A 14656-nucleotide genomic window follows, 5' to 3' on the forward strand; every position below is an offset into this window, starting at 1 on the left:
CACAGGCATGAGCAGTACTAAAGAGGCGCGCTGGGATTTAGGGCGCAGATAGGAGAGGATGTTTTTGACAAACTTTTGCGATGCTCCCAACCTCCCCATCTGGGATGTGAAACCCTCTCCTGTCCCAAACGCTCCTGCTTCAAATCTCACCCTCCCAGCCCTTGTGCCGCCTCTCTCTCATCGCCCTCTCAACAGTATCTCAGAGTGCCCCTGAAGTGGCGGGAGGCAACATGTTGGCACTAGATGAAGCACTGAGAGCAAACATTGCATTCTGAAATGACCTTGTGGGGCCCGGCTTGGCACCAAGCAGGGGTAGAGGAGCTGAAGAGTACACAGTGAGTAACCTTGAGGGCTCCAGGATTCCAAGCAACAACACTCGAGAGTAGGGAGCGGTCATGGCGCAGCCCAGGGTTCTAGGAAGGAGGGGCTTGAGCTTCTCCTCGGTGTTACAACTGGGGTAGCAATTACCTTAACATTCTAACATTCAATGTGTGGCCTGCAGATATGGGACCCAAACCATCAAACTATGTCAACCAGAAACAGGGAGGCTCGCTGCATGAAAGGGACAACATGGCGCAGGCAAACGCAGGCACCGCCAAGATGACTGAGGCCCTTTGCAAAACTCTGAATGTTATTCTCTAGTGTTTAGGTACTCGTGAAGTGCTTACTCTTCATGAGCGAGGCTTTGTGGCACTTAGTGACATGTGTTTGTGCCTTTCTGCACAGAGTAATGGTAACACTAAGGGACTGTCCTAAGGCTGCCCAGTAACGTCAGCAATAAGCTATAGGTCAGTGGTGTACAACCTTCTGTTCTCAGCATGTTTAGGACTACAACTCCCATCAGCCACAGCCAGCACAGTCAATGGTGAGGGAAGATGAGAGACTTAATGCCATACCTCCGGGGAGCCAAAAATTGTAGACCTCTCTTACAGGTAGTAGTAGTATTAGTGTGTGGGGTTGTGCGAGTATACATCATAGGTGTGACAAATTAACATCCAGGGCACCAGTGGTCCAGGCATGAATATCGGTTTCTAAAAACCATCAATCAGCCCCATAACACAAGAAAACCAAAAGGGATCTGAACAGATTGGAAACACAAGCAAATTATAAACCTCCCTGTTCAATTTTGGTAACGTGGACAGAACGGCAGGCTTATCTCTGCAAGGTTGTGGATCGTTGGCAAGTTGCAACACAGCGAAAATACAATTATTACCCAATGATAAAAGGGACCGTCTAGTGAAGGTTGCATACAAATATCTACTTTATTATTATCACAACAGACAGTACTAGCACACTAGAAAATACAACCCACCCTCTAAAGGAATGCAGAGGACAGACAGTTTCATAGAAGGAAAAGGGATGCACTCTAGATATGGACAGGAGGGTAGTCAGTAAAGTAATTAATCACAATAGTTCAAAGATACTTAGTTTAAAAAAAAAGGGAGCAATGGGTCATAAAATGTCTCTAGGGGCCTTTGGAGAAGGACCAGGTGGACAGAACCACAATGTACCTTGTGTTTGTCAAAGTTCTTGGTGCTTGACAGAGTCGGTCGGTTTCAGGGCACCTTGCAGCTTCTGCGACAGAGTTCAAGACATGAGACAGATGCGGGTATCAGGCGGCAAGCAGTTCAGTGAGCAAGACTGGTCAGACAGCTGTAGGCTGGCCTATACGGCTGCTTGTGGTCGGGAATCGTTGTCTCAGTGCTGGTTGGTGGGTCTGAAGCACTGGTCGAGGCGTCCCACATGGCGTTAGCGACTGCAGCGTAACAACAGTCAGCTGTGCAGCCGGTTGCAGCCTGAGGGACTCAACTGGCTCAAAAATGTCCTTTCAGGTGGACGGTGGTAGACGCTTCTCGATGCACTCTTCCTAGCTTCTTCACTAGGTGTGTGTCGTCCTTTAAGGTGGACCGCCCAAAGCTGAAGAGAGTGTTTCAGGCAACAGCCGTGTCCTTGGTTTGGTTCAGAGACTCTCTGGCACTTCCCACCTAGGAAACTTGTGGCAGTGCCTAGAAGGGCAAGCTCTGTGCTGGCTGGGTACCGGTTCTGGAGCTGCTGGAGGGTCCTCTAGTTTCAGTATCTCCCTCTGTTGCCTGTGAGATATTTAGGGGAAGGACCTTGCTTCCCTCTTGGAAATCCTGGTCTTCCTTCATTGGCGGAAGCTGTAAAGCAGACTGCACCTTCAGCCAGGGTCCATGGTTGAGTTCTTCTTGTTACTCCTTGTAAAGTCTTCAGATGATCTGCCAAAAGAGGGGCTCTACCCTCTTTTAAAGCCAAATGGACCACAGAGGTTGGTATAGGCTAAGACCACCTTAATGAACCAATCCTGGGTCCCCACCAACAATCTCCTGTATGCCTGAGGTCATAACCAGAGTGCTTTACAACAGAAAAGGTAAAGGGATGAAAACATGTAATACTAAGTTCAACCCATCTTCCTGTCTGTTGTGGATAAAAGGGTCTATCTAATTAACAGAGCTCCCTGTGGTTCCTGATTAAAGTGTCAGGTCTCCCTTGAAGCTGCAACATGACCTGCCTTTCTGGCGTGGTCAATCACAGGCTTGTACCTTCCGAATGGGGTCCCCCTGCAGGGATGACTACTGTAAATAGCAGTCCCAGACTTGCCACTTCACTGCCCTTCATACTGAGAGGCAGGGGCTGGATTCAGGTTGACACAATGCATATCAAAGGCTGTTGGGGTTTGCTGTCTATTTTGTTAGTCCTGTTTGAATTAAGTCTGATTAGTATGCAAAGCTGCTACCAGCAGAATTAACAAAGGACAGTGACAGATCTATGGAGCATGTGTTAGTTGATTAGGCTGGCTATGGCAGGAGGAAAGTTTTGCCCTCCGCCTTCTGATATGCCTTGATGTACTCTTGGCTGTCATATCCCAACTAAATATGACAGGGGGACGGTGCCTATAGGCTGTGTCAACCCAGAGTACATGAATCTATGTGTATGTCGTGTGTGAGCATATCAAAATGTGTGCGGATTAGTCCCACACATTTTTCGGAGGTTCATCTTACATCATTCAATTTCTTTTAAAATGTCAAAAAAAACCAGGTAAGTGCACCCCCACCGTGCGGATGGTCAAATTCCTCACAGTGGGTTCATTTTTATTGTGTTGCAGGGTTGAGCACCCTCACAGTGAATGCCTTGCCGGGCCGCACAAGTAATGTCCCACACGCCAGTCTTGTATACTGATGTTTTCTTGGTTTCCAGAGGTTATGCATTGGCAACCTGGGCTGTGATTCTACACGTGAACCCATTACCCAGGGCAGAGCATGTCTGCACAACTCATGAGGGCAGACCTCACGCACAGCATCCACTGATTACTCACAGAGCATTTATGGGACCCAAACAATGCCACATGTCGCTGCCAAGTCAGTAGCGGATAGCAGGCTTTCCGCAGCTGTGCCTCTAGTTGCACAAGTGTATAATTTGCAACAGGTTGGCTTTGAGCAACGAGTGCAGGCAACACCCTGCCCAGGAGCCGTGGTACGCAGCGACACGGCATGAAGTGTTCCAACTGGAAATGGTGCAAGAATGCGGAATCTGGTGAAATTTCAGAATGATACCTTAAGAGGGCTGCGGTAATGACAGCATGATGCAACAAGAGTGCACCTGGAGGAAGCGGAACCCTGATGAAATCACCACTTCTGGAAAGTGGCAGTGAAAGGTGCAGAACAAGGTCAGGAGTTACACCGGGAAGCTCTTATCTGGAGCAATCATAATGGGAGTCCTGGATTCCAGCAGGGGTCCTTTTGACTTGATCAGGTCTTAGCTGGGGGTTTGGGGATCGGTTTGAGTAATTGAGATTTAAGTGCCAGCTCAAGGGAGTGGGAAGGAGGAGATATTGGATCTAGCAGAGAATAAAGGGAAGGCTGGATCTTCTCGGAGCTTCTCGGCCTTCTCGGAGAGGGGTTTGCAGACACCTCGACCCTATATTGAGTTCTTTCTGGAGTGTATCCCACCAGTGAGGATTTGAAGTTATGTAGCATCTGGCCTGACGGCCTGGGATTAGAAATAATGGTGCACTTCTAGAATCAGAGGCTATGCTGCACACTTGGTTCCACCATGGACTTGACATTGAGGCGCATGTTATGTTATGTTATCATCACTTATATAGCGCACGGTCACCCAAAGGCATCATGGCGCTTAAGGAGAGAGAGAGCGGCAACAAGGAAAGTTAGAAGAAGTGGGTTTGGATGAAGCTTATTCCACAGAGAAGCTGCGGCAATTGAAAAGGCTCGCCCGCCTACATGTTCACGCTTGTATCTAGGAATTAGAAGCATTTTGGCAGAGGCGGAACGCAAATTGCGAGTAGGATAAAAGTGAAAACATTTTGCTTGGAGATACTCCGCACCCTGACTATGAAGAGCACGATGAACAATACAAAGGGCCTTAAACTCCAGCCGTTGGGCCACCGGGAGCCAGTGCAGAGTCCGAAGCACCAGTTAGATGTGGACTCCGTAAGGGGTATCCGTGGCCACCCGAGCGGCCAAGTTCTGTAAAAGCTGTAGTCTTTTTATCAGCTTCTTAGGTTGGGCCAGATATAGTTATAGTAGTCTATCCGCGATAGTACCAAGGCGGCAACTACCGGGGGATGAAGAGGGGCTGGGATCAGGGGCAGCACCTTCCTAAGGGTTTTTAATTGGAGGTGGCCAGCCTGACACATTGCCATAACCTGTTGGTCCATAGACAGAGAGGCTGATAGCATGACACCCAGGTTTTTAACTTTCTTACGGGGTGGGTAAGGGGCCCAAAGAAGGGGGCCAGAAAGAGCATGGCCTCAAGTTTCTTCATCGCTACAATGTTCAGTCTAATCAAGGATGAGTAGTGCTGGCCCTGTGAAGCCCCGTCCCCTCCCATGGAGCCCTGCCCATATGTTATTTCTTTATTTATTTATTTATTGCTTGTAACGTGCCGCAGCCCGCAGGCATCAGGGTGCACATGAAGAACAAAACAACTCTCAACATTGACAGACAGTTATTTAAGAGATCGGCAAGAGGGACAGTGGTTCTAATTAAATAATAAGGTCTTAAGTCACCTATGAAACATGGGGAGACTCTTCTCTGTACGCAGCTCGGCTAGGAATCCATTCCAGGCCAATGTTGCCATAACCGGAAATGAACGTCCCTTATGCATGGTCTTTTAACCTTCAGACAAACAAGCCGTTAGGTATCACTAGATCTCGTAGATCTCCCGTGTGGTTGTACGGTGAAGCTGTTTTTTAGATACACCGGTGCATGTCCATGCAGACATTTGTGTGTCAGCGTGAGGATTTTGAAAGTAATCCTGGACGTAACAGGCAGCCAGTGAAGTTCCTTTCTAGCGGGGGTTATATGATCCCTTCTGGAAACATTTTGAATGATTCAAACTGTATCGTTTTGAAGAATTTTAAGTTTTTGTGTGCTGTTCTTGCTTGCTTCGCCAAGGAGTGCATTGTCTATGTGAGGCATTATAATGGCTCTTACCAGGGTGCCACAGTTCTTACTGGTGACAGAGGGTTTCACCAGTCTAAGTAACCTAAGACGATATTGGGATTTAAAAAAAATATTTTCCACATGTGCATCAGCACCTAGTGACTGATTTACTAGACTTCCCAAGGTTTTAACCTTATCTAAGGTTTTGATGCAGTGGCCGTCGATTAAGAACTCTGAATATCCTGGGTCCAATTTCTTTCTTGCTTAAGAAGACCCAACGACCAATAACTCGGTCTTTGCGGTGTTAAGGCAAAGACAGTTAACTGTCATCCAGTTTTTTACTATTTGATAGATGCTCTTAACCTTCCTTACATCCTCGACATAGTCCACACTCAGTTCAATCAGTAACTGAGTATCGTCAGCCTAATTTGTGAATCTGGCTCCTACTTTATCCAGGATATTTCGCAGAGGGAGCAGGTAGACATTAAAGAGTGCATGAAACAAGTAAGCTCCCTCCGGAACTCTGCAGTTGTATGTTTTTTTGAGCAGAAGATGCCTGTCCCCAACACACTCTCGTCATCCTATCAGACAGGAATGACCTCATCCACTTAACAGCTGATGGCGAACATTGACCCACGGAAGATAGTGTGGTCAATACTTTCTTGTTGGCCACGAAGTCAAATACTGGCGATAAATCGAGCAGCATCAGCAATCCTGCCTTACTCCTATCCTTGCAGTCTAGCATCTGGGTTTCAAGGTCAACTAATGCACTCTCCATACCATGATGTGCTCTAAATCCAAACTGCCTAGGATGTAAAATATTGACCCGGTCCAGATGTTTTCGAAGTTGCATAGTAGCCACCCGAACTACAACCTTCGAAAGAAACGGGACATTAGTGATGGGTCTGTAGTTATTGACATTGTTCGCATCCAGACCTGCCTTTTTAAGTAGTGGCGTAACCACAATCTTCTTGACATCGTCGGGCATGGTTCCATAGCGGAAGGTGGTATTGGTGAAACATGTAAGAAATGGTGTGAAGGCGCTAATGTTATTCAGAATGATTTTAGCAGCCAAAGTATCGCCATTCCAGAGTGTGACGCACATTTTCTTAAGAACTTCCTCCATGCTCTGCACTGAAATAGTAGAAAAGTTAAAAAAGTTGGGACTTCGCACTCAAGGGTGCAGCAATATTTGTAGGTGATCTGGTCGTAACAGGATCTGCAGCATTTTTTGCATATGCCCCCGTAATTTCATCTATAAAAGCTTGTTGGATGTTGGAACAGTCATCCATTGCAGGGGAGAACAGGTCCGGCTTAAGTGGGATTTTTCCAGATTTTTTAAGATTTCAAACAATTTCCTGGTGCTGTTGGTATAGCTCTCGATTCCAACGTTAAGAAAACGTTCCTTACCTTTAAATATGTTTTCCCTGTACCGCTTTCCTATATTCTTCCAAGTGGTTTTATTTTCTTCCGTCTTATTTTTGTTCCAGTGACGTTCTGCTGTCCTCTTCTCCTGTTTCAACTCTATGAGCTCCGGGGAGAACCAGCTGCAGTGTTTCTGCCTGTCCCTAACCACCTTGGTCCTAAGAGGTGCTATTAATGGAGCATTTCCAGCATGACTTGGTCGTATCGTGTGGCCAAAGTATCTGGAGGATCAAGGTCTGTTGTACTTGCCATGATATTACATAGGCAGTTATTGAGATCTTCCTGCCTAATTGTATTTAGGTTCCTACTGGTAAACCCTTTGAGCGGGTTTCCCTGCGGGACCTGTTTCCCGGGCAGAATTATCTGATAAAGGATAGCTGAGTAATCGGACCAGACACAAGGGTTGGTGCAAATGGAGTCGATCTGCAGGTTCCTGGACGCAGCCCAGTCCAGGACGGTTTATAGTGACTATTTGGAATGTAATTTTTTCGAATGCCATTTTCTCAAATCAATTTTGCCGAAAAAAAAAGTTCATATTTTTTTTTTAACATTTTTATATTTAAAATGTGGGGTTCCCCCTCAAACTCCTGTTTTTTTAAAACACTTTTTTTTTACTTACGAAACCCCAAAAAAATATCCAAAACAAAAAATAATACATTAACATTTTTTTTTTCGATGAATTGTTTTAAAAAAAATTGCATTTCGAAAAAATGCATTCGAGAATATGACCGGATACCGTCCAGGACATTACCTGTAACATGTGTAAATTCATTATTATGAACAGTCACATCGATATTTTTTAGATTTTGCTCCAAAGACATCACCTCTTTGTCTGAAGCATTTCCCCTCCACCTATTAAAATCTCCTATAAGCAAGGTGGAGGAGTTGGAGATATTAAAACCTATTAGTATAGACACAAGCTCCTCATTAAAATTCGGCATTTCGTTTGGGGGTCGATGTATCACAATAAGGTGAGTACAGTTATCTGACTGTAACAACGTGACTCAACAGTGGCGAGAGAAGACCCCATTAGGAACTTGCCTGTCATGTTAGTGTCTTGAAAGAAATAGGGCTTCATTACAATGTTGCCGGTCCGGAAACAAGGGTCCCGGTAGGCTCACCGGCAACCTTATTTCAGGACCGGCAAACTACAAGTCTGCCTGCCGGAGCCACTGTGCTCAACAGGTCTGACCCTGCTGGGCACAGCGCCACGGTAGGCAGACTTGTCATGGGAGCACTGGCACCGTTTCTAACGGTGACGGTCCTCGTGTGTCCCCACTCCCATAGAGTCCCGTAGGACTCTATGGGGATGAACAAATGTACCGGTGCCTGATTACCCGGGCGTCGGACTTGTAATAGCTCAGTGGAACCAAGAAGTCAGGACTCAGTAAATTATTACGAGTCTGGCAGCAACCCACCGGTAGCACCGGCATGGTTACAGCCGGACCCGTAATGAGGCCCATAGTCTTACTCGGTCTTGTCTTCTCAGGCCTGGTGTATAGGTTGGTGGCAGAGTGAATTTATCGGGACGGAATTGCTAGTGGATTTAATTACTATTCTTAGGTTCTAGAAAAGTAGGGTGAAAGGTTATGTTAAGGACTGGTTGTTGGACATAAGTACTTGGAAAAGGTTCAATTCAGGAAGTGTAAATGTGAGCATACATGTGAGAGCATTTGTGATGGGCTTGTGTAATGCTGCGTCTGGTTCATAATTCTGTTTATGCATCAGGGGTGAGAAACTCACCTCTCTGCCCCTTTTGTATCCCTTCCCCCACCTTACGTTTGTGACTTATCCTGCTGGACATAGAAGTACAATACCCTTACGGCGATCTCCCTTTCCCCCCGCCTATCTTTTCATATACGTTCCTTAGCCCCTCCTGCTGGGTCAAAGTTCCTGTGCTTAAGAAGTATTGGCTCCAGCATTTCCAATCAGCAGTTATTGCTTTTCTCAGGGACTGAATAGGGTCATCACAGAATAATGTGGGACATCCTTGAGGGGTCCATGTCTTCCCAGGAGGGTAAAGGTGTGTTGCGATTGGCCTGCCTCAGTTCCAGTTTGCTGATTGAATCAGTAACCTCCCTGTTGGCACCTGTGAGGGTCCTTGCCCTCCAGAGGTGGGGATCCAGTTCTTCATCATCTATCTGCAGTCAATACATTCTGTGTCATTAAATTGCAAAACTGTGGAAGCAAGTTATTTGTATTTGTAGTTGTATTTTATTTGTAATTTATGTAGCACTTCAAACCAAAGCACTGTGCATAGAACCATAATCAGTACAATAAAATGAAATGCAAGTTACAACAAAAGAATAAACAGAGTCATACATCGGAATGGAGGAGGTAAGTCTTCAAAGAAGTACGGAATTGAGAATATGAAGTGATAGAACAAAGAGAAAGTGGAAGAGCATTCCAATGAAAAGGAGCTAACAAAGTAAAAGAATGAAAACGTGACTGAGCACACGGCAGACGAGGAACTAAGAGTAGAAATTGAGCGTTACTGTAGATTTATTCTAATACCATTTCCCCTAATGTGGTTTCACTGAATCCATTTCACCGAAAATGGTAGGGGAAATGGTATATATGTAAGGCATATTAGGTGGGGTGTGGGATGAGGTTATAGGTTAGGGTGGGGAAGCGTAAGGGGGGCAACCAGGGGTCTCCCCCCGCATTAAACATTTTTTTAAAAAGAAGAAGTGGTTTTTCTGGGAAATGGATTCAGTGAAATCTCCTGTAGGAGAAATATATTCAAAGAAATGACATACATCCGAAATTGAGATTGAGAACAGAGTGAACGAGCAGGACAGTAAAACAAAACAAGTGAAGAGAGATAGGCAGGCGCAAGACCATGAAGAGATGGAAAGACTAGACAAAGAACATTTAAGTTGTGAGTGAAATGAGAGCCAACCAAGAGCAGAAGTAGAGGAAGCGAGAGAATCGCAAGGGGTAAGAAGATACAGACGTCAAATAGAAGCATTGAAAACAGAACTAAGAGGTGCAAAACGAGAGACGGGAAGGCCAAAAAGAGAAGTGGAACAATAAAAGAGTAGTGGAAAAAGTAAGTGAAGAAATCAGAAGTTTAGTAGTGTCAAAAGTTAAAAAAGGACGAGCTTTTCGAATATGGTACAGATGATAACAACAGGTGTGTGAAGAGACAGAAATATGATGAGCAAAAGATAGATCAGAGGCAAGATAGAGCCCCAAGGTATGAGCGGAAGGCAAAATGGAAAGCTGGGAGGGAGGACATGAAATGAAAGAGGCAGGAGAAGGAATCGTGTTAGCAGGAAAGAACAGAATCTCAGTTTTAGCAGCATTTAAAACAAGATAATGATCAGACAACCAAGAGTTAATAGCTATGGGACAAGCCGAGAGTTTATTATGAACAACAGATGTAAAAGAGGAAAAGACAAGAGAAGGTGGGTGTCATCTGCATAGAAGTGATCGGATAAACCAAACGGAGAAGTATAAACAGAAAAAAGGAAAGGGCCAAGAACAGAACCTTGAGGAACTCCATGAAGAAGAGGGAGTGTATCAGAAGAAGACTGAGTGCAAGATACCGAAAATGTCCAGTGGGATAAGTAAGACTTAAACTAAGAAAGGACAGAACCGGAAAACCCCAAAAAAGGGAGAGAACACAGTGAAAGAAGGTTATCTACTGTGTCAAAGGCTGTAGACAAATACAAAAGAATATGAATAGATGAGTGTTTATAATAATGAGCAGAGAGTAAAGAATCACAGACAGAAAGAAAAGAAGTTTCGGTAGAATGAAAAGGGTGGAATCCCGACTGAAAGCAAAGAAGAATAGAATTTTCAGAGACAAAGTAGAAACTTGAGAATAGACTAAGCGTTCAAGTAATTTAGAAAGATACAGTGGAAGAGAAATAGGACGAATGTTAGAGGGAAGGGAAGGATCTAAGGAAGCTTTCTTTAGAATAGGAGGAATAGAGGCAGGCAAGCTTGAAGGAAGAGGGAAAAATAAAAGTAGAAAGACAAATGTTAAAAAAGAGAGGTAAGATAAGAGACAAGAGAAGGGTAAGATTTAAGAATAAGCAATGAAGGGATCGGATCAGAAAGAGAAGCAGTGGGGTGGGCTCAAATTAGCAACATAGAAGTTGAACCCATAGACATGGGTCCTTTAAGATGAGGCAGCAATACTTAGGAATACAGGCAGTTGGCAAAATGTAGTGCTGTTTTATTTGCAATAGTCTAAAACAGAGTTACAGCGGACATCAACGGATGTCGCAAAGCACGATCTCGATGAATTTCATAAAAAACATAACTTTTATAGTAAAAATTCGTCATCTTTGATGTCACACTATGTGGCAAACTACAAAAACCTACTTGGGGATGTGATAGGCTTACAGGGAACATCTAGGTAAACGTTCCCTACTGACGGGGGTTGTGATTGGGTCTCTAACATCAGGTGGACAACTAAGCCCTCCTCTAGTGCAAATTATCTTCATCATCATAAAATACACGGTGATTCATTGGTTACATGAACTATAGGGCTCTCTGCTACCTGGCCCTCTACAATTGGTTGGCATGCTTTTACCCTTTGGAATATTCCACACGCTAGCAGCATGCAGGCTGGTTACCCCAGGTGCAGGGAGGGTCGGCCCGGACATGCCTTCTCACCCAATTAAACCAACATCTATCATCACTCTTGCCTTCTGCCATTCAATTAAGGCTTTGAACTTGACCTTGCAGAAGCTCTCTGTACCTGAGAATAAAAGGGAGTGTGGCATGGTTTTATCTTCTGGTTTTGGTGTAGCTCGACCCAAAGTCGATTTTTATCTGACCATGTGACTGGCGACCACTTTTTTTTAGCTCTGCACTGCATATATTACTATTAAATGACGAACTCTTGACTCTGCCAGTGTTTTTTCATCCCACCTCAAACAGAAGTTTGTTTCTTTCTCACATTCATGTAGCTACTTGACAGACAACCAGGCTCACGGTGGCCTCGACTCTTGGTGCTGGGGGAGCCAAGCCGTTTTTGCAGTCTCCTTCACCATTAGCTATTTTCCAACTGTGCCACACTGAAGCCCTTTCCATTTCACAGGGTTTAAGCCTTGCTAAAGTGTATTGTGGTAAAACATCCAGGTTCTATACATTCCTATGTATATACATTGGCGCATCGCTGCAATCTATTCACTTTGTAGCAAGCCTAACAATTATTCTGTCTACTTGCGTTACAGCATCTGTACAAGTGTAAAATGACTTTGCATTTCCTTCAGTGTTTCTTTGCATGAGTATCTTCATTTCGATCCCGAAATGTTGCTTATCTTTGACACCTTGTCTTCAGATCTTGTAGAATCTCTGTGTTCTTTTGTCTTGTGTATCTCTTCAGGGTGTGTCAGTTATAGTTCGCATTACGTCACCAGTCTTTTTTTCTCATTCATTTTCCCACTTCTTCCGGGAATCTGTCCAGAAGACCATCATTTCTTCGATAATGCACATAGGGTTTTCTCAATGGGTACCTTGTTTAAAGAACTCTTTGCGGTACAGGCATCCTCACTGGTACTGCACGTGTTGCAATTTCCGGTTCCCAACATATAGGCAACATAGGCGTGGAGCTTCTTGTAGGGGTTTTTGGCTCTTCCTCTACACTCCCCCCTCTGGGCGATTCATCGACCACTCTCTCATCAATCTTCACGTCAAGACATCCTCGTCTGAAGAAATGCTTCTTTGGAGTCCATATCTTTATGACTCCTTTCAGGCACCCTGCTGATTTCACATGCTTGGCAACACTCCAGGTCATAAGACTGCATTGTCCATTGGGACCGCAGTAGATCCATCTTCCCACATACGTCTTGTGGTTGTTCGGATACAGGAACTTTGTTCCCTGAGGTGCATGAATGCTGGCCTTTACGTAGTCTCTGATTTCTTCATCTGTCAGCTCTTTATGTTCGAATCCTGATTCGACATCAATCACAATCTTCATTCCTACTGCTTTCTTCGCAGTCTTCTTGCACTCTGTGATTATTACCCTGATAACACAGAACCCAAACATGATCATCACCAACAGGACTCCAAGGAACTTGAAAATGTACGCCACCCATTGTGGAACCCATGAGAAGATTGCGCAAACCAGCTATTGTCAGCAATATCTTCCACTTCGTCTTCCATCTTGATGTGTACGTTTGTCAGCATTGTTATGGCCTCCGTCAAGGTGCCATTCTTATCGTGAGAAGGTATGAATTTGCAACATGATTCTCCGATTTTGGCACAAACACCTCCATCCATAGCTGTAATCATATCCAAGACATATCTGTTCTGCAGAGTCATCAGTCGCATGGCTCTCAGCTCCTCCTTGATAGCACTAAATACCTTTATGGTAGTGTTGATCGTCTGCAGAAGTTCACATCTGGTTATCTGTAACCATTTGGTATTCACCATCATCTGGATCCCAGGCATAAAGATAATCGTAAATGTTGAGGCAGTCTTGCTGAACAACCTGTGCTCATATGGAATAGAGTCAAAAGCTGCTATTGATTTGGCTGAGAAATAGTTTTCCCTCTTCATTTGGTTTAGGAGGTCAGCAGATCTCTTTCCTCAGGTGAGCATCTGCTTTTGGAAACCCACCAATATTCAGATAACTCTTTGGAATCACAAATGCTGGTACATGAACAATCACGATAGAACATAGTCCTACCCAGTCTCTGGGCAGCTTCATGTATGCTCTGGGTCCGCAGGCCCAATAGTGATCCATTATCACCACTGTCCCATCTTTCATTCCTGGTACATCAAAGATTCGTCTGCACTGCCTGATTCTCTCCAACTTTCTCATGCCATTGTTTTCTGAAACATAGTTCTGCACTATCCAAAGGCACTATCTGTAGTGGACCTCCTTTGTCTTTGACCCACGTCAGAAGCTTTGCAAGCTTCGGCCAGAGAGGTTTGCATCCATTTTCCACTTGTTCAATAACTGGCTTGGGATGACCAGTTACTGCCACAGCTCTGCATACGACTATGCCTTCTTCTTCTTCCCAGCCATCTGGAGAAAGTACTGTTCCCCAGATTCACGTCTGGCCTCTTTCCTTGCAGCTTCGAACCCCTTCATCTGTCTTCCCTTGACAGTTGAGCTTCCTGTTTATCTCCCATCTGATTCCAGCTCCTTTCATGCAAGGTTGTTCGCATCTGATCACATGATTTCTGGTGTGTGCTCTTTCTCTTGTCTTGAACATAATCATCTTCATCTGGGGATGACATTCGGTGACCCATAGCAAGGATGCCATTCAACCCTGGAACTGACCTTTTGTATGGCAGAGCTCAAGGTGAGTAAGGCAATGAGCTGTTTGAACATCTATTTCAATAGCTATGAATATCTTAGACTTTCCCAAGCATAAGGCAGGAGTGGACATACATAGCAATCCTCCTTAGAAGACTTTTCCCCACTTCTTTCATGTGCTGATACCAAAATGTTGTTCCCCAAATGCGCTGTACTGTCTAAATAATAATTTTATTCATAATCATCCTCTCTTAGGTCTCTTCTTTGGCAAATAATTCCTTACATAATGATCATGGAGTAAATCAAAAACAGACCTCCCTCCAAAAGGAAGGCTGGGGCACTTGTCACAGACCTAGATATCTCCACATGGGCTACTGGAGTAGGAACAATCACACAAGGCCTTGGCCTTTTTACAGTGTCTAGTTCTGCCAAGGTTACTGGAGTGGCAAGGATTAACGGAACACCGTACCTTCTGGAACCATTAAAGTACACAGTGTGGATCAATAGAAACAGAAAAACAATAATGGATGCTGAACAGGCATAGATTATGCACCAATAAATTAGACTCCACCATCGATGTCTCTCC

Source organism: Ambystoma mexicanum, chromosome 9 (genome assembly GCF_040938575.1).
Source record: "Ambystoma mexicanum isolate Mex_15411 chromosome 9, UKY_AmexF1_1, whole genome shotgun sequence".
Taxonomy (NCBI): Eukaryota; Metazoa; Chordata; class Amphibia; order Caudata; family Ambystomatidae; genus Ambystoma; species Ambystoma mexicanum.